The sequence below is a fragment of the Panthera leo genome, chromosome C2, assembly GCF_018350215.1.
Source record: "Panthera leo isolate Ple1 chromosome C2, P.leo_Ple1_pat1.1, whole genome shotgun sequence".
Classification (NCBI taxonomy): Eukaryota; Metazoa; Chordata; class Mammalia; order Carnivora; family Felidae; genus Panthera; species Panthera leo.
Genome location: NC_056687.1, coordinates 57,074,632 through 57,096,209, shown reverse-complemented (window position 1 = coordinate 57,096,209; position 21,578 = coordinate 57,074,632). Strand labels below are relative to the sequence as shown.

Here is a 21,578-nt window from a genome sequence, read left to right as displayed (position 1 = left end):
CATAATGTGCAGACCACAGTGCAAAATGGAAATGCTAGATCCCATGTTCAAAATCTTTAAGACTTTTGAATTGGTGAGAGTAGAGTGCTGAAGACTAGAACCTCTATAAGCACTGGGTCCTGCATAAGGTCACATGCTCAGGAAGCAGCCCTGTTTAGAAAGCAAGACCAAAAAGGATCAAGCTGTTTCCAAGTAACTTTGTTTCTTAAACCCTTGTAGATCATTGCTACTGCCTGCTATTTTTTTTCTTTCATACGATTCCAATTCATCATGGGCATCATAATTTTTGATTGAATACTAGATAGTATATGTGAAAAATTGCAGAAATAATTTGCAAACTAGAATCATGGTATCTACATCCATAGAGGATATATGTTTTGTTTTGTTTTGTTTTGTTTTGTTTTTTTCAATCTGGGACAGTAGAAAGCTAAAATTTCCTTAACGTATTTTCAGGGATTGAGCTAATTCAGTGATGGCTTTAGTTACAGCAAGGACTGATCTACTTCTGGCTCATTCTTACTTAATGGGGAGTCCTTCATTGTCCCGGCCCAAAGCTTGTAGCTTTTAAGAGGTCTTTACTTGTGCAGGCCCGGGAGTCCAATCTTTTATTTTTATTTTTGTCTCCTTGGTCCTGTTAGTTCTGATCAGCTTATTAGCCTTTAGCTACCTCTTCCTGAATTAGCAACTGCCCCTAGGGAAAACTTCATCCTCATCGCTACCCAAGGATGATTCTAAAAGTCAGTGTAGTTGAATTGAAACACCAGCTTAATTTTTTAAGAGGAGATAGCAGAATAATTTTCATGGTTTCCACTGTGTTAGATGTTTTACAAATCTCATTTTTATATTTTTGACAACTTTATCAGGTAGCGAGTAGCATCCTCATTTCAGAAAGCTGGAATCCCTTTCTCAGACAGGTTAAATAAAACACCCAGTGCCACACCGTTAGTGAGTGGTAGGTTCACCATTTAACCTGGGTCTTGCTAACTGCAAAGCCTGTCTTCTTTAAACTGGATTCTCTCATTTAACATGATGCAGATTGCAGATTTTACAAGTAATATTTATAGTGTTATGGAGACTGCTAGAACTAAATTTAAAAACTGCATTTAAATGAGTAAAATAGCTGACAGTGTCAATTGTGGTCTTCTGTGATGCCACGCTATTTAAGGATTGATTTTAAAATGTATTCTAGTCGGTTGGTTAAACGATAAAGATTTCTGCCTCTGTGTGGAGGTAGATTGAATACTCAGAGGAAGAAGAGCCTTTTGCGGATACCTTTTCAGTGAATCGCACATACATGTGTGTGCACATGCTCACGTGTGTCTGGTGGAGATCAGAGAAGAAGCAGGTGTCTTGGAATCATTTCAGTCCATCTTTTTGCACTTATCCTCTGTGTTGGGTTGATCTGCTATTTGGAAATAGTAATAACCTGGAGATGCATTACACCTTTGTGCTGTGTTTGAAAGGCTTTGAAGGCCTTACTAAATTCCCAAGAGCTGTAGTTTTATCATAAACTCTGACATGAAATCCAATATGATCTTTGCACAAAAACTTGGCTCTACAGTATCTATCATTTATAAATGTAAGCATATATAGCCAGGCTGGTTCCCTTTTACTTTATGGCCAGTATTAGCATGTTACCACATCCAAAAGAAAAAAAAATACAAACCCAATTTTAAAAGCACTGAAGGTGTTTACAAATGGAGTAATACCCCTCATCACCCTGAAAACATGCCTGAAATTTCCCCTTAAGAATCTCTTTCTCTCCAAATTCCCACTCCTTAGAACAGATATCTAAAGCTCTGTCTCTCTTAACTTTCCCTCCTAGCCCCTCCTCTGGCCGCTCAAGTCTTTGGTATGAAAAGCTGAGGTCACCGCTTCATGGCCAGCAAGCTGAATATAGCCCAGGGGTATTTGTGGCCTTCATGGAGTGTTGAAAAATTTGAATTAGTTGCCAACCTTTGAAAGTCAGAATATGTCATGTTAAAATCCAGATACCTCTGCTGCCCTCGGCAATCCAGAAGATCTGGTGACCCCAGACTTTCTTCCCATATGGCACTTTCCAGTCTATGCTTTAAAACAGTAAACAGTCCCCACGTAGCCCATTCTGAGACACTGAAATTGGCAGCTTCCGTCAGAAAGAGGGCCAGGCTGGATTTTGCTTCTCTTCCTTGCATCCACCTCACTCAACTAAATATACATGAGATACTCGGGGGCTTATATTTCAAAAAAGGCTGAGAGAGGGGAAGTGTAAGTACTTACAATTTAAATGTTTCCATTACATAAAAGCCACAAAAAGTGCAAGTGTCTGCCTTTTATAATAATCTATGTTATAGCAGAGGACTTAGGTGGTGGGGCCTCTGTCCTCTCTCAGATAGATCGGTGCATTGATTAGTACTCCCTGGGCGAGTTAGGGCAGGGCTTCCTGAAAGGGAGAGAAGCAGGGTTCACCTTTGGCAGTTTTCTGTCTAAATCTGTTTAGCATCCTCTCTATGATATGAAATTCTCCCCCATTGGAGTTGAACCTTTTCATGCCCTTATGTATAGGTAACATCAAGACCTCAATACTTCTGGAGGGTCTCTACAAAGGAGAATTTTCCTATGTTTGCACTCCACATACATAATGTACTGACTTGCTCTGAAGTTCAGCATATCATTTTCTGTCCACAGTTACACTTCTGCTGCATTTTACCAATTAAGTATCTGATGGGTGACTTTTTTCTGAAACAACAAGGAAGTTAAACTTAGACCCAACTGTTGATGAAGGAGAAAGACGCAGAGAACTATAAGCACTTGCCTGGGCCCTTGATAAGAGAAGTAGGAGATACATGGATGTTCTAGGTTAGCAAAAAGGGAATATAAGGAGCTGGGGATAGATAGCAGAATACAAAACATGCATACACATGATTTCCAGCATATGGGTCTCAGAGATAAACAGCAAAAACCAAGAATTTTTAAGGTTTGGAATCTTGTGGACATTTATTTATCAAGCTGCCAGAAGTTAGTGGGTTCTAGATGCAGACTCTGTTTTATTTTACAGAATTTGATCTTCTAGGCAACTATGTTATTACATTCACAATTCCCCACATTACCTACTTTTAAGGTATTTACAAATGTAAAAACATTGCTTTAGAATAGGTGTTTAGATTTAGCAATTTAAATTTATACCAAATTTATCATAATATAAGCAAGCACTTGCTCCCTGAACCATTATGATCTTGCTCTATAATCTATTTTATTTTTTTAATTAAAATGTTTTAATGTTTAATTATTATTGAGAGACAGAGAGAGACAGAGCATGAGCAGGGGAGGGGAGAGAGAAGAGACACAGAATCTGAAGCTGGCTCCAGGCTATGAGCTGTCAGCACAGAGCCCAATGTGGGGCTCAAACCCATGAACCATGAGATCATGACCTGAGCCAAAGTCAGACGCTTACCTGACTGAGCCACCCAGGTGGCACCAAGTATTAATTGGCCTTTAAATGCAATAATAATGATGCCCTTCATAAAAGAGTTGACTAATTCCTTGATATCTACCTCTGGATATAATGTGATTTCTAAAATATGAAGTAGTGTTTTATTGCACAGTACATAACATAATATTAGTGAAATATCCTTTCAGCATGATTGATTCTGGATATACAAAGTGATAAGAGGACAAATTTACTGGATACCTTTAAAACCAATGTATTATGTTTCTCTTCCCATTGGCATCTTTCCAATCTCCTGCAGGCTGAAGACATTCTTCCCTCTGCATGTGATTCCTCCAGAATTTTGAGGAAACCTAGACGTGTTGATGTTATCTTCCAAAAACTGGGTCTTTTTTTTTTTTAAGTAAGCTCTATACCCAGTGTGGTTGAACTTGGTCTGAACTCAAGACCCTGAGATCAAGAGTCAAGTGCTCTATGGAGCTAGCTGAGCACCCCAGGGATTTTTCTTTTGCCCCATTTGGCTTCCTTTCCTAGAAACCTAGCTTAGTTCATCTTTTCCCCCTTTTCCTAATTCTTTTTTTATCTAATTATTTCATTCGGATATTCTACAGTTATTTCTTACTCTTTTCTTTTTCTTGATTTTCACATTCAGGGATGGTATTTCTTTTCTTTGCTTTTTGTTCCCTCCTCTTTTCTTTCCTTTTTTCACATTCTTTCTTTCACTCATTTATTTACATTAATTACTCATTTATTTTTACTTATTTTGTATCTGTATAAAAAAATTAACTGCCATGGGTGCTGTCCCACAAATTTTTATTAGCCTTAGCAAGATATAGCCTTGAGGGTCAGAAAGGAACTGTGTATGATCAAAGTGTCCCCACCTGCATGGCCTCTGCCCACAAGGAAGTAGGGTCCAAGGTTCCCCAATTCTTCCCCTTCCAAGGATCACCTTCCTCGGATGTGCCATGGTATGCACACACCAGCTCCAGTGGACCTCTGGTGACTGTTTTCTGTTCTCTGTTCTGTGTTGCCCTAAGGATGCACTTGGTTCTGCGCTGCCTTTACTATAAGACTGTTGGGTGTTGTTGGAATTTAGAGAAGGTCGAGGATATGTCAGTAATTACAGCAAAACCAAAAAGCATCTTCACCTTTGTGTTAGACATAAATGTACCTGGAAATGTACCAGCCTTTCTCCATCAGTGGGAACTTCTTGTCACGAGCAACGTTTCTTCTGAAGTCCTGAGTTCCCTTGTTTATGTCAGACTTTATTGCATAGGGTTCCGCACCAAGATATTTTAAAATCGTAAATTTCCCTAAGCTAATGTAAACTCAAAGAATGTAAATAGATGTGTGTATTATCAACATAATGTAAATAAAATATGTATCATCAGCATAATGACAGCCTCCTACTTTTGTGCCAATAAGAAAACTCTATTTTCATACTTTACAGAGTAAAAGTAAACTTTGTAATAGTTTAACTCAGTATCCCAGGACAGAGAAGTTTTATTTAATCAATGTATTTTCAATAAATCACTTAATTTTCTGTTCTAAAGAATAAAGCTGTTAGTTTTATTTTTTTTTTTTAAATTTTTTTTTTTTTTCAACGTTTTTTTTTTTTTTTTTTAATTTATTTTTGGGACAGAGAGAGACAGAGCATGAACGGGGGAGGGGCAGAGAGAGAGGGAGACACAGAATCTGAAACAGGCTCCAGGCTCCGAGCCATCAGCCCAGAGCCTGACGCGGGGCTCGAACTCACGGACCGCGAGATCGTGACCTGGCTGAAGTCGGACGCTTAACCGACTGCGCCACCCAGGCGCCCCATAAAGCTGTTAGTTTTAATCATCAGAATAAAGTTAGATTTTTAAATTTTATTATTTATTTATTTATTTATTTAATGTTTATTTATTTTTCAGAGGGACAGAGAGAGAGTGGGGAGGGGCAGAGAGGGAGACAGAGAATCCTAAGCAGACTCTGCACTGTCAGCACAGAGCCTGACGCAAGGCTTGAATTAATGAGTTGTGAGATCATGAGCTGAGCCGAAATCAAGAGTTGGACATTTAACCAACTGAGCCACCCAGGTGCCCCAATTTTTTTATTATCTTAAATTCCACAAAGTAACAATGAATCCAACTGGCTAAAAATATAACTCTAGTTCAGTTTTCAGTTTTCCAATATAGCTCAATTTCATTTAAAGATTTTTTATGGTCACAAAGACATTAAGCATTATTTTTTAAAAACCCAAACTGTACCCATAATTCTAACAAAGCATTTTTACTTTTTTCATTCCATATTCACATGCAATTTGATTTAGTTGTCCTGATTGCTTGTTTTCTACTTTTAAAATTATTTTATTGTAAACATTTACACAGATGATGCAGTTAATATAATGATCATAATGGGTATATGGTATTCTATTGAAAAGTATCATTATTCACTTAGCTATTCCTTTGTTGAACATGTAAATGATTTCCACTATCTTGCTCTTTTATTTATTTATTTTATTTATTTTTAAAAATTTTTTTAACGTTTATTTATTTTTGAGACAGAGAGAGACAGAGCATGAACGGGGGAGGGTCAGAGAGAGGGAGACACAGAATCTGAAAGAGGCTCCAGGCTCTGAGCTGTCAGCACAGAGCCTGACGCGGGGCTCGAACTCACAGACCGCGAGATCATGACATGAGCCAAAGTCGGCTGCTTAACCGACTGAGCCACCCAGGTGCCCCTAATTTGCTCTTTTAAATAATGCTAAGATAAATGGCTTATCACATTGCTTAATAAATATTTATTGGGTGCCTACTATATCCCAGGCACTATTCTAGGCAATAAAATATAGGCATCAACAGATGGAAATTCCTGCCCTCATGGACCTTATATCCTGGTGAAAGAACACAGGAAATAAATGAGCGAATTATGTTGTAAGCTTGAAAGTGTTGAGTGCATTGGAGAAAAATAAAGCAGGGAAGAGGCTGGACAATACAGAGGGTGGCAGATGTCATAGTAGGATGGTTTAAAAGGCCTGATGAGAAGGTGACATTTGAACAAAGACTTGAAAAGGTGAGAGAAAAGTCTGGGATATCTGGCCGTGGGGCAGAAACATGCCTAGCATTGCTGTGGTCCCAGGAAGAGCAAGCAGTCCCCGTGAATGGAACAGTGGGAGAAGACATCAGACAGGTAACAGAGTCCAGATCTTATAAGGCTTTGACAAATTCAGTACGGCCTCTGACTTTCTTTCACTTTAGATGAAATAGGGAGCTATTGGAGAGTTTTAAACAGAGAAATGATATGGATTGACTTGTTTGCAGAATGCGTCTGACGGGGTAAGAATAAAGGCAGGGAGACCAGTTAGGAAGCTTTACAATTACTCAGGTAAGATGGCAGTGCCTTGGACCATGGTGTAGCTGAGATGCTTATAGGAAGTGCTCAGATTCCACATATATTTTTATTTTTTTAACATTAATTTATTTATTTTGAGAGAGAGAGAAAGAGAGAGAGCACGAGCACCAGCGGGGTGGGGGGAGACAGAGAGGGAAAGAGAGAATCCCAAGCAGGCTCCACACTGACAGTGCAGAGCTCAGTCCCATGAACCATGAGATCATGACCTGAAAATCAAAACCAAGAGTCTGAGGCACCCAGATTTTTAAAGTAGAGCTGGCAGGATATTTACAATGTCACCATCAATACAAATGCAATACAATACAATACTTCCTAAACATGCAGTGTTACATTCCCCACCCCACACCCCCAATTTGCTAATACTTTAAAATTATTCCAAAGTTTACATTTACTTTCACAAACTACCAAATCTGAACATTCTCCCACATATTTGTTAATATTACCTCTTGTATTGATGATCTCTTTCATCTTTACTTGGCTGAATTAGCAAATTTCGTAGGCATTCTAATTTCATATTTTTTTCTGTTTTATTTCATAACTGAGATATTATTGGTCATTCTGAGGATCAGCGCACAAACATTTCAATTTGTATATAATTTTTAACATATGTGCTGAACATCTAAAAAACCATGTAGCTTTGATTCTTTTCAAAGTTATTCATGACTTTCTTTTTACTTTTTATTATTTATATAATATTATTTTTGAGAGAGAGAGAAAGATAGAGAGTATGAACAGGGGAGAGGAAGAGGGAGAGAGAGAGGATCTTAAGCAGGCTCCATGCTCAGCAAGGAGCTGATGCAGGGCCTGATCTCAGGACCTTGGGATCATGATCTGAGCCGAAAGCAAGAGTCGGATGCTCAACTGACTGAGCCACCCAGATGCCTCTCTTTGTGACTTTCTAACTTAAAATTTAGAGGCAAATCTTCCTTGACAGGATATTAAGTACCAATACCTTCAAGTGTTGATACGTTGTGATATTATAAGTCCCACTAATTCACAGTTTATTATCATGTACATTACATATTCAAATTTTCAACCTATCCCAGCACATTAACAAAGTTACTAGGAAAAACAAGCACCAACCAAAGATGTTACAGAGTGCACAAAATTCTGACAAGAAGAACCAAGATCAAGGAGTAGGTTTTTTTAGGGAACAATCTACCAAAAATAACACAGGAATAAAAATAATTTAAAATATTGAAGACATATTAAATGCACAACTGAATTGTCATTTAGTATGCTTTGTGTTACAGGATAAAAAACTACGTCCATCTATGGAATGTTAAACTGACACCCAAGACAATCAAAACCTCTGGTTCAATATCCTACATTTTTCTGGTTGCACCACAAAATAAACAACAAATAAACGATTTATTTCACTTCTTAAAAAAAAGCATTTACACTTAAAAAATTGGATGAGGTGGGATTCTCTACTTCTTAAAAATGTTTCTAGAGCTACTAAAAACTTGCATTTACAAAACAGTTGGTAAAAATATTCCTGAGCTAAGGACCACTGATATAACATGGCATATGACATTAGTCAGACTTGGCTTCTTTCTCTCCTACTTCATCAGAGGCTGGACTCTCCTTAGCGTCTCCATTTTCTGCAGATAAGTCTTTTTTAGTTTTGTGGTTCACGCTTCCACCCGTTTTCCCTCTGCTCCCCTTTTCCTTTTTGTTTGCACTTTTTTGTCTGAAGACTCATCCTTTCCTGCTGCGTTTTTGGCTTCGTTTCCACTTTTGCAGAAGCAGGTGCTGACAACGGCGTGGATTCCCTCTTGTCCTCCTCCTTTGTTGCCTCCTTGGTGGAGTGGACCTTCTTCTTGGGCACCTGGTGGTGGCTGTGGTGGATGCCTGTGAGTGCCTGGCCACTGCCCCTCTCCCAGCCCCAGACCTTTATATATTAACATAATGGAACACACTTTACTTACAATGCTTACAATCTTGATGCGTTATATTATATAATATCGCGTCCGTTATAGAATACCTGTCTTTGTTTCTCTTTTTCAAAATATGCTACAAAATAACCATGTGATGTTGTAAAACTGATCAACTGACCAAAACTGCACAAGGTACTCTTTCAGTTTTGGTGTGCATTGGGAAAAAAAAATAACACGAAATATTATAGTTTTTTATTCTAAAATGATATTCCCAGGAGGGGAGGATCAGACCCCCTGGAATCCAGTAGCAGCTGCCTTGGCTGGTGTTCTTTGGTTCCATCTGTTGTCACTGGTACGTGATCCTGGTGCTGGGGAGCTCCTGACCACCAGGCTTCACCTGGGCAGAGCCTGTACCCTGTCACTGTGGTCTTTCCTGTGTCCAGAATAGTAGGTGGCCTACCATTGGCACTTAATAACTCATTGTGGAATTAGTTTAATAAATGACTGGATACTAAGCTGAATCATTTCCCTTCCCCTGGCTTAATTTTCCCCATATGTAAAGTAAAGGCAAAGAAATGGTGATGCTAAACAGAGCTTGCTTGCATTAGCTAAGGTTAGTTGAACATGGCCAAGGTTAGGCAGCCATACCGAAATGTGTAGCCTTCCTTTCTACAGGGCTTAGAGAGCTGTGATTAGGCCATAGTCTCTAGTGTGGCTCTGATCAGGTTGGTAGTGGGCTCTACCCTGGAGCTCAGTATCATGCAGGCTCTGAGGAGGGATCCAGCTGACATTGGTAAAGTTCAAGTGTGTAAAATGCCAGGCATGACAAGATAAAAAGATGTGCCGCTGGTGACGAACAGGAGCCAAGAGGCGCAATAGTCAACTTCCATCAATTTATTTCCATCTGTTCATCTCCAGTTAACTACCCTGAGTTTATTTAGAGACAATTATCCATGGCAACAAACTACGGCAGTCCCTCTGAGCAGTTTGTAATTTTTCATAAAAAGACTCAACGAAAATTCAAAACCAAGAGACACCACTGCATAATTCCCAAACTAGTTATTGTTAATTACAAAATAAAATTAAATCTGCCAAAGGGGAGGTAGTGCAACGCACTCCGGTCTCTTATAAAGGCAGCCGGAGGAGGAAGTGTAAATTTTCTCCAAAAGAGACTATCATGTAGAAGATTATGGATGAAGCCAACAGATTATACTTGGCTACTGCTGTGGAAATCCTAAATTTCTTCACCTTGAAGCTGAGCAAAATCAGTATTCGTTACTGTCAATATACGAACAAATCAACGCATTCCCCTCATTGGTGCTTTAGAAACCATTTTTAATGGACATTTTTATGTGACTTTTTTTTCCACCTAAGGTATTTGCCAAACTAGTTAGCTGGACAAGAATGTGATACACCTATAATTAAGTTTAATGTACCTTTTAGCAAATACTCAATCCAGTTTGAAGGTTTTACAAGCTTGAAATTTCCCATCTTGCTGGATATTTCAGTTGGGATATTTGCTGGTATCTCAGACTTTGTACCCACCAAGTCCAGCATTTCTTTAGCTCTCTTCCTCGTTCTGCCTTAAATTTCTCTAAGTGATAGGACAATTTCTCCAGGCATCCCAACTAGAAACTTCGATGTCATTTAAAATGTTAATACATGTCAGCATTATAAATCAAGATGACATTGCTCTTTAAAAATGTGTTCTTTACTAGGTTTCAAGTGCCCATTGCTTCTTTTCACTGCATGGTGACCACTGTCATGTGTGTTTTTATCTTACACGTTAATTATTGTAATAGTCCCCTAATTTATGGTTTTCGTCTACCTTACCACATCTCTGATTAATCTTCCTAAAAATATTGATTTAATATTCTAAGCACTTTGCTAAAAATATTTCTCTAACTTAGTTTCCTACTTTCTGCCGTGGCAAATTATTTCAAAGTTTTGTTTTCTATTTGTTTGTGTCCATAACTCAGAGTATTTGTATTTTACAGGGATGTTACAGATCAAAGAATCCACCTGCTCTTAGATACATAATAAACCTTATATAAAAGCTCAGCATATCAGGCAGATGAAAGCAGAAACACTGTAGTTGAATGGGAAGGAGAGAATAGCATGTGGGAGAGGTCAACCTGCCAGCCATTCTCTAAGACACAGGTGAACATCACTTTCTTCCTGAAGCTTCCCAGGTTTTTACAGCTTCCAATGATGTGAACTCTCTTTAGTCATTGTGCATCTTATTAAATACCATATCATGATATTGTTTTTACAAATTTTCTTTTCTTACTTGCTTTACAAACTCTGAAGAGTGTTGATATAATGCCATGAAAAATATTGATTGATTACAAACGAAATATGAATCAAAATTTTTATTAGTATTATTTTTTTCAATCAGGCCTTCTGTTTTTTTCTCTACCTTCTTACCCATTTTTGGAAATATTATCAGTTCTTAAATGTTTGGGGTCTTCTCCAGGATAACTTCTCAACTTTTTTTAATCGACTGTTCAAGAAGTCACTCTCTCAGATATGGGTTAGAGTTAGGGTTAGGATTTTAGAGGAAGGGATCTTCTGCATGTCAAGTGATATATATGTATGTTTATTTATTTATTTATTTATTTATTTATTTATTTATTTAAATATATATTAAAAATATTTACATATATTTAAGTAGTGAGAAGGCGATTATATACTGTAACTCATGAAGAGTCAAGGGGAGTACCTATGTATAATTTATATACTTAGTCAAATGAAACTTTGAACATTATTGTTCTGACACATGTATAATGTATATTACTGTGAATATGTATAATACAGTGAAGGGTGTAAATGTTTTTTAATTCATGAAATGTGTATAGTTGCTATGAATCTTCCATATTTGAATTACTTTTTATGTTATTTTCCTAATGCTATAGCCAGTTAATTTACAAGCAATGCACATTAAACACCTACTGCATGCCAGCTAGTGTTGGATATCCTATATAAGTTAATTTTTGTCTCTACTGTGCTCACAGTATCTTGTAGACACACACACAATGCACATCTGAATGCATGGTGCATTTACGCGAGATCAAGCCCTATGTACAAGGCAAAGTCAAAACAGGCACACAGCTATCACTGTAAACATTTAAAACTGAAGAAACTTAATATCAGGAATTGGTTACACAGGTGATAGAATCTCTAGGAATCCAAAAAGCAGATGGCAAGACAACAGAGAGGTTAGCGTCAGCAGGAAGCTCCTATCACCTGCTAGTGAGACGAGGGAGATGGACTGTGGTCCCACAGCAACTGAAACACAGTTGGCCTGTGCAACGGGAGCTGCTGTCACAGAGGAGATGGTAGCCACTGCCAAAAACACCACAAGACCCAGAGAAGGAGGAGAAATACCCCACCTTGCTTGCTTGTCTTGTCCTTCAGTCCTTGGTCACTGCCTTCCAATTGGCTAAGTTTCCCAGAACCCTGGGGGCAGAAGAGCCTGGAAAATATTTCCTCTGGAACCAAGCAGAGCCGGGGAAGGGGAGAAGGTATTACATAGGAGACTGATACATCACTTTTTCAAGTGATGTATGACTGAGACAGGAAGACTTGTAGCTTTATTTGGCCACTCTCGACACTGAAGTCCTACTGCATTTGTTGCTGGCTTCCATCTACTGTAGTGTTTTCTTTTTAATTTCTGAAAAGTTGTTTTAGACCACAAAAAGATGAGAATTAATGTCACTTTACAGAATGAACTATATGCTGCTGTTTATTAAATTAAGATGAGCATGATATGCACCATATGCACCCACCTCTTTTATAGACAAATCTGTGATTATTGCTATAATTCTACTGTTTTACTGTGACCTCCTACTAATCAACAACCCCCCGATCCCCTGTGAAACCCTTACATAGGTGTGGTTAAAGGAAAAGTGTATAGCTCATATATGTATATATATAAAATCTCAACTGAAATGTAGATTTCTTGGGGTGATGAACCTGTGTTTTATTTGTGCGTGTGTGTGTGTGGGTGTGTGTGTGCACACACATGCATAAGCAAGACTAGAGCCATGCATTTATTGAATGAATGAACCAGTCTGTGCTCTAGAAGGCAAAGGGGAGCAGGAGCAAAGACTGGGAAGGGCCTGGAAAGGGTGGGTGAGCTTTTGTTTGGGAAGAATAGATTCCAGTTGCAAAAGCTGGTGGTCTGTTCCCTCCCACCAGTTACTGGGAATAGATCATCAGAAGTCACAGTCCATTTCACCTCAATCAACCTCTTCCAAAAGGGAGAAGGGAGTTGAGAATGGAATCAATGTTTGTTTGCTGCCCTCACAATTGCAAGATAAACCACACTCCTTATGATCTTTAATGTTTCTTAACAGTCTTCCAAAGTAGATTTCTTGTTCTTGTTCTTGTTCTTGTTCTTGTTCTTGTTCTTGTTCTTGTTCTTGTTCTTCTTCTTGTTCTTCTTGTTCTTGTTCTTCTTCTTCTTCTTCTTCTTCTTCTTCTTCTTCTTCTTCTTCTTCTTCTGCATGTAATTTTATTTTAGTTTTAGTAAACACTGTACCCAGCGTGGGAGGTGAACTCATGACCCTGAGATCAGGAGTCAAATACTCTACTGACTAAGCCAGCCAGGTGCCCCTGAGGGAGAATTCTTAAGCCTAATTGGCAGACTAGAGAATTGATACTATGAGAAGTTAAGCAATTTACTTAAGGTTGCACAGGAAGTAACTAGCAGAGTGAGATTTACAACACAGGCACGGAGAGCTGAAAAAATATTATGTAGTGTCTCTTGATTGCTACCTGGGATACATGCCTACAATAGCTGAAGCTAGTTAGACAGCTCTACTGCACCCCCCAGACCAGACGTCTCTTGCCAAAATAATTATCCAACCCAATTGTTTGAAATGTTCACTGGGAGAGGAGACTATATCTCACAAATAAAGAGAAAGTAAAGCCTTATAAAGAAAATTGAACTGCAATTGGATAAGTATGAGTGTGAATAATTTCAATTCAAAGTAATACTGACTACCTTCAGCTGCAAATGAAAGAGAGGGTGAGCATACAGAGGGGCTAACGTCATGAGAACAGGGACAGGCCAGACTCCCAAAGAGAGAAAAGGGAAATAGAACAGTGGCATTGTGAGCACTAACGACATATTTCAAAACTTCACAATCCCTTCTTAGACGTTCCTTCCAATCTTCAACTGTGGATAGGGAAAGCAAAGTAGTTCCCCCATTGTCTCACCAGGTCACCTACTCACTTCTCTGTTGCTAACATCACACTTTCAGTTGGAATTTGGCTGAAGAAGGGGTTCTTCTGCAAAAGATAAAAATGTTTAAACACCACAAATCCAGAATGTTATTGGTACTTGTAGAAAAAGTACTGAAATGGGGCCCTGGGGGACACAGCTATATTCTAACTCTGTCTTCTTCCAGAATGTGGGAAAATCATTTAACCTCCAGAACCTCCCTTTATTCATTTTGATTGGACCAGAATCTAACATCTCATTAATTACAGTTCTTCCACCTCCTGCATCCTGTGATACCTGCAAAAGGAGATTAACTTTGCAGCACAAATTGATTCTCATCAGTCCTCCTTTTTTTGCCATCTCTTAAGGAATTATAAACTTCTGGCACCTGTAATAGGAGGAGATGATTGAGCATGGTGAGCTGTGGTTAATTACAGGTTAGTAGCATTTTGAGGTGTGGCTGTGAAATGATATAAGCACATATTACTTCTAATTGCTTTATTCTCAGCTGAGTTATGAGAGTTTGTTCTAGGACTTCCCTCTTATGAGGTTACCACATTATTAAATTATATGGGACCAAGATATCCCCATCAGACTCATGCTAATGGGACCCATATAAGTTCTTCACCTTCAGGTCTACTTGGAAGTCTTGGGGCTGAGACAATTACCCCTGCTTGTCCAGAGTGGAGGAGGGATCACAGGGATGGGACACAGGTAAGCTAAGGAGAGGGTACCTTTTTGTGCAGTGATTCATCAAATCTACCCAGCAGATACTGTGTCTGGGTCTATACACCAAGGTTTATAGAGCCTTGTCAGCTCCCTGCTTATATGAAGACTTTTTATTTTATCTAAGAATTTTATTCAGTGTGAAATTTCTTGGTAGTGACCTGCATAAATCCTAATGAATTTTTTTTTTCCAGGAGCCACATTTATGATAGAAAATAAAACAAGGCTGCTGGTCCAGAGATGCAAATTTAATTATTTTTCACTGATTTTCTTTTTATTTACAAGAATATCCAGAGAGCCTATAATGTCGGGGAATCTTTCTAGGATGTGAGTTTTAAGGGACCTTTTCACCTGCCTGGGATATAGAACACATAAAAAAGAACAAAAAGGAAGTATGGGCTTAACTCCAAATGATCATGTTAGACAGTGTCTGTGACCATGAGGTGCTCTGAGTTTGGGGTGAGAAATGGTAGGATAGGATCTAGCTCACTGATTGGCTCCTAAGCCCCTCTCAGCCCTGTGACAACAAGAGATATACGCAAATCCAATGGCTTGTTGGTACTCCATTCATGCAACAATTTTTTTTTCAGTCTGTTCTATGTGCCAGGCATTGTTTTAGGCTCTAAGGACATAGTGTGAATGAGATATTTGGACAATGTCTCTGCACTCATGGATATTATTATGGGAAAGAAAGTAAACAAATAAACACTCAATTATTGCATAATGTAATGTCAGGTACTGACAATACTCCAAGGAAAAAACAAATGAAGTTGCATAAGGCAATAGAGTAAGAGGGTTGAGGGCTAACATCATGCAGTGTTACATCATGAGTCCTGCCGGAGGAGATGACATTTCAACAGACATCTGAAAAGTTGGAAAACCGATAATGTAAATATTTGCAAAAAAATATTGAATTTTTCACTATTCTTATTTTAAAACTGATTTGACCACTGTGTTTCCACAGCTACAATATCCTCTCCCTTCTCAAATATTGGTGTTTAAGGTCCAGTTGATGATACACTTTGGCTCTTGGTTCGATCTTGGGAAAAGCCCCCTTTTTGAGTCCAAAGAACCCTTTCTTGACTTTCACTATGCAACTATCAAAAGCGTTTTCTCTGTGTTGGGAAAGATAGAATGAATCAATGTGACAAAGTGATTGCATGGGGCTTTTTACAAAATATAAGTCATCCTAGCAATATTTTTGCAAAAGTTTTCTTTGCACCGAAGTTCTTCTTCCTTCATTTGTTAATGCTTATACTAAAGACTAGAAAAAGTCTATCCCACTGTAATAGGCTCAAATGAGGTTACTGCCCATCATGCCTCCATAAGTGGTCTCTACAGAACCATGCTGAGTGTGGCAGGCAGAGGTTAGAGTGGGAGAGAGCCAAAGCATAAGAGACTGTTAAAAACTGAGAACAAACTGAGGGTTGATGGGGGGTGGGAGGGAGGGCAGGGTGGGTGATGGGTATTGAGGAGGGCACCTTTTGGGATGAGCACTGGGTGTTGTATGGAAACCAATTTGACAGTAAATTTCATATATTAAAAAAATTAAAAAAAATTAAAAAAAAAAAAAAGAACCTCACATCTGGACGCGAGGAGGAGTGAATGGATACGTTGAACTTCCTGAACTTTTTTAAGGCAGCTTTTAGAAACTTTGGTACAAAATACCACATTACATAGCATTTATTATCTTAACCAGTTCTAAGTGTATAGTTCAGGAGTGTTAGATATATTCACATTGTTGTGCAACCAATCTCCAGCGCTTCTTCATCTTATTAAACTTGAACTCCACCCATTAAACAATAACTCCCCATTCTCCCCTCCCCTCAGCCCTAGCAACCACCATTCTACTTTCTGTTTCTATGAATTGGACTACTTTAGATACTGTATGTAAGTAAATTTATACAGGATTTGACTTTTTGTGACTGGCTAATTTTTCTTAGCATAATGTCCTCAAGATTTATCCATGTTGTAGCATGTGTCAGAATATCCTTCCATTTCAAGGCTGAATAATGTTCCACTGTGTGTGTGTGTGTGTGTGTGTGTGTGTGTGTGTATGTATAATATACATACCACATTGGTTAATCCATTCAAGAAGTAGTTTTATTGAGGAATAATAGATACAAAACCAACTCCACACATTTAAAACATTCAATTTTATAAGTTTAGACATACGAAGACAGCCATGAAATCAGTAGTACAATCAAGGTAGTCAACATATCCATGCAAAAGTTCCCTCATGCCCTTTTGTAATCTTCCCTTCTGTTCTTCTAGCTCTCTCCCTTCAGGCAACAACCAATTTGCTGTTTGCATATTTTAGAATTGTTTGTCACTCGGTATAACTATTTTGAGATTCATCTATGTTATTGCATACATAAACAGTTCATTCTTTTTATCACTGATTAGTATTTCATAGTACCAATACTCAACACTTTATCTATTCACCTGTGACAGATATTTGAGTTGTTTCTAGTTTTTGTAAATTATACATGCGTAAGTATTACAAGTATAATTACAGATACATGAATGTCATGAGTATTCATTTTTAAGTCTTTGTATGGATATTCCTTTATTTTTCTTGGATAAATATCTGGGAATGGAATGGCAAAATCATATGCTAAATGTATGTCTAATTTTTTAAGAAACTGTCAAACTGTTTTTCAAAGTCGTTAAACCATTTCATAGCCCTGCTAATAACATGTAGTACCTCCAGTTCCTCTACGTTCTTGCCAGTACTTGGTATCATCAGTTTTTTAAATTTTAGTCATTCTAATAAGTGGACAGTGGTGTATCACTGTGGTTTTAATTTGCCTTTTTCCTTAATGACAAATTAAGGTGAGAAAAAGAAAAAAAATGAGCATCTCTTCATGTGCTTTTTGCTATCTACATATTTTCTCTGGCGAAGTGTCTGTTCACGTCTTTGGTTCATTTTTTATTGAGCCATTTGTTTTCCTATTATTAAGTTTGGAGCTTTTACAAATATATTTTGGACACAAGTCTTTTAGCAAATATATGACTTGCAAAAATTGTCTCCCAGTCTGTGGCTTACATTTTCATTCTGTTAACTGTGCCTTGCAGAAAACAAGTTTTTATTTTGATAAAATCTAATTTATGTATTACTGCCTTCTATCAATGATACTTAAAAAAAATTTTTTTAATGTTTATTCATTATTGAGAGACAGAGAGAGAGAGAGAGAGAGAGAGAGAGAGACAGAACATGAGCAGGGGAGGATCAGAGACAGAGAACCCGAAACAGGCTCCAGGCTCTGAGCTGTCAGCACAGAGCCCGCTGCGGGGCTTGAACTCACAAACTGGAAGATCATGACCTTAGCCGAAGTCAGACGCTTAACCGACTAAGCCACCCAGGCGCCCCCTATCAGTGATACTTTTGATGTCATTTCGAAGAACTGTGAACCTAATCCAAGTTCATAAAAATTTTCTTCTGTGTTTTCTTTCAGAAGTTTTATAGTTTTAAATTCTACATGTAGATTTATTTTTATTTTTTATATAAAGTGTAGATTCAAGTTTTTTCTGTTGCTTTTTGGTTTTCTCTTGTTTTGTTTGTTTGTTTTCATTTTAGCATAAGCATGTCCAATTGTTCAAGCACTGTTTGTTGAAAGGCTGTTCGTTTTCCATTGACTTGATCTTGCCCTTGGTCAAAAATCAGTTTTCCATTTAGGCGCGTGACTATTTCAGGATTAATTTTGTTCCACTGATTTATTTGCCTATTTTTATGCCAATTATATAACTTGAAGAATAAAATTTAATTATATAATTTGAAGGCTTAAAACCAGAAAATTCTTTCAAAGTTGTTTTAATTCTTCTTAGCCTTTTACATTGCCACATGACTTTTAAAGGTAGCTTGTCAATTTCTTAGAAAATGCTGTTGGGGTTTGGAATGGCACTGTGTTGCATCTGTAGACCAATTTATCAAAAATTGGTTATAAAAATACTGAGTTTTCTGACACATAACATGGTATAGGTCTCTTTCTTTATTTTAAAGATTTTTAATTTCAGGGGTGCCTGGGTGGCTCAGTCGGTTGAGCGGCCGACTTTGGCTCAGGTCAGGATCTAACAGTTTGTGAGTTTGAGCCCCGCGACGGGCTCTGTGCTGACAGCTCAGAGCCTGAAGCCTGTTTCAGATTCTGTGTCTCCCTCTCTCTGCCCCTTCACCACTCAAGCTCTGTCTTTCTCTGTCTCTCAAAAATGAATAAACATTAAAATTTTTTTAATAAATAAAGATCTTCAATTTCAGCAATAAGAATATAGTTTTAAGTGTACAGATCTTAAACTTATTTTGTTAGATTTATCCTTAAGTATTTTATAGATTTTTGATGCTATTGTAAATAATATTTTATAACTGAAATTTCTGATTTTTACTAATATAGAAAAATAATTAAATTTTGTATAATAAAATTTTCTTCTGCAAACTTGATAAACTCACTTATTTGTTCTAGTAGTGTTTTTGTAAATTCCATAGAATTGTATACATAGACAATCATGTTGTCTGTGAATAAAGATAATTTTATTTTTTTCTTTTCCAACTGGATGCCATTTATCTATGTCTGTCTGTCTATCTGTCTGTTTGTCTTTTTCTCTTTGACTTATTGCACTGGCTAGGAGAGAGTGAATAGGGCTGGTAAAAGAAAAATATTCTTTTATTTTTCATCATCCTAGGGGGAAAGTATTCAATATTTCATGAGTAAGCATGGTATTGGCTTTATGTTTTTTTGTAAATATTCATAATAAATTGGGGAGGGTCCCTTGTATTCCTTTTGTGCTGAGAGTTTTTATCAGGAATGGATATTGGATTTTGTCAAATGCTTTATCTGCATTTCATGAGAAGATCATGTGGTTTTTCTTTTATTTTGTAAATATGATGAATTTTATTGATTGATTTTTAAATGTTAAAACAAGTTTCCATTCTCAGGATAAACCTCACTTGGATATGACTTATATATGGCAGGATATGATTTACTAAATTTAAAAAATAATTTAAATATTTATACACATGAAAAATATTGGTCTTATAATTTTCCTTCTTCTCAATGTCATTGTGTGGTTTTGGTATCAGTGAATGTTCTCATGGTAGAATTTCTACTGTTTCCTTCTTAACTCTTTAGTAGAATTCATTAATAAGATCATCTGAGCCTAGAGTTTTCTTTGTGGACAAGTTTTTTTTTTTTGCTGTAAAATAAATGTACTTAGTAACCAGGAGGGTACTTGGTTTATTTTTTGATTTTGTATTTCAAAGAACTTTTCCATTTCTTATAATTTGCTAAATTTATGATCATAAAGTTGTATGTGAAATCTCCTGATTTTCTTTTCAATATATGTAAAATCTTTAGTGATATCACTTCTCTTATTCCTAATTTTTATAATATGTATTTCTTTAAATTTTTCCTCTTCAATCAGTCTGGATATTTATCAATTTTACTGATCTCATAAAATCAGTTTTTTTGTTTGTTTTATTGGTATTCTCTATTGTTTTTCTGCTTTCTTTTTCATTAATTTACCCTCTGATGTTTCCTCTTTTTATGTTTTAATTTTCTAATTTTATAGGTGGATATGAAATCTTTCTTCTCTTCTAACATAATCATCTGGCCCTATGATTTTCCCTCTAAGCAATGCTTTAACTGAATTTCACAAATTTCAATTCATTTTCATTCTCATTCAACTCAAAACACTCCTAATTTTCCTTTTGATTCCTTCTCTAACCCATGTGTTACGTAGAGATGTGCTATTTGGTTTCAAAATATTTGGGAATTTTCTCCACTTTTTCATTTTTGTTGAGCCTCAAACCTCATCTTCTGCAGGATTACTTTATAGAAGGCATCATGGACTCATCTCTCAGTATTCTGAAGCTTCTGTGTGACTGTTTACATTACCCTTCCTTCCTTCCTTCCTTCCTTCCTTCCTTCCTTCCTTCCTTCCTTCCTTTATTAAAGAGACACAGAGACAGATACCATGAGCAGAGGAAAGGGGCAGAAAGAGAGAGAGAGAGAGAGAAAGAGAATCCCAAGAGGGCTCCATGCCTAGCACAGAGCCCAACGGCCCAAGCTTGATCTCATGACCTTGAGATCATGACCTGAGTCAAATTAAAAAATCCGAAGATTAACCAATGGAGCCACCCAGGTGCCTCTCACTGTTTATATCGCAAAAGCTTGTTTATTTATTTTAAAAATAGGGAAGGCTTCATGAATTTGCATGTGATCCTTGTTCAGAGGCCATGCTAATCTTTGTATCATTCCAATTTTAGTATTTATGCTGAGGATGCAAGCACTGTTTATATTTTAAGTTAAAAACAAGGGGTGCCTGGGTGGCTCAGTTGGTTAAGCATCTGACTTTGACTCGCCTCACGATCTCTCCCAGCTCGTGAGTTCAAGCCCTGCATAGGGCTCTGTGCTGACAGCTCAAACCCTGCAGCCTGCTTTGGATTCTATGTCCCACTCTCTCTCTGTCCCTTCCCCCACTTGCTCTCTCTCTCTCTCTCTCAAAAATACATAAATATTAAAAAAAATTTAAATTAAAAACAAAAGGAGCAGCTGGCTTCTACTTCTAGCTATTCTTTTTTTTTTAATTTTATGTTTATTTCTGAGACAGAGACAGAGCACGAGTGGGGGAGGGGCAGAGAGAGAGGGGGAGACACAGAATCAGACGCAGGTTCCAGGCTCTGAGCTGTCAGCACAGAGCCCGATGCGGGGCTCGAACTCACAAACCATGAGATCATGACCTGAGCCGAGGTTGGTCACTTAACCGAGCCACCCAGGCGCCCCTACTTCTAGCTATTCTGGCTGCTATTTTTCTTTCCTACCAAGAAAATGATTAAAGCTGGAATGAATATGTGAAATAGATATTATAAGACATAAGAAAACAGTAAGTTTTTGAAGGCCCATGAAGGAAGTAGTTCCAAGTCAGAAAGAAC

At 37.6% G+C, this 21,578-nt stretch overlaps 1 non-coding gene across 1 annotated transcript; it reads right to left on the bottom strand.

Moving 5' to 3' along the window:
* Positions 1-20,832: 20,832 nt before the first annotated feature.
* On the bottom strand, positions 20,833-20,936 carry LOC122198980. Its single transcript, XR_006193265.1, has one exon. It is a non-coding gene; the product is annotated as a U6 spliceosomal RNA (small nuclear RNA).
* Between the last annotated feature and the right edge of the window lie 642 nt (positions 20,937-21,578).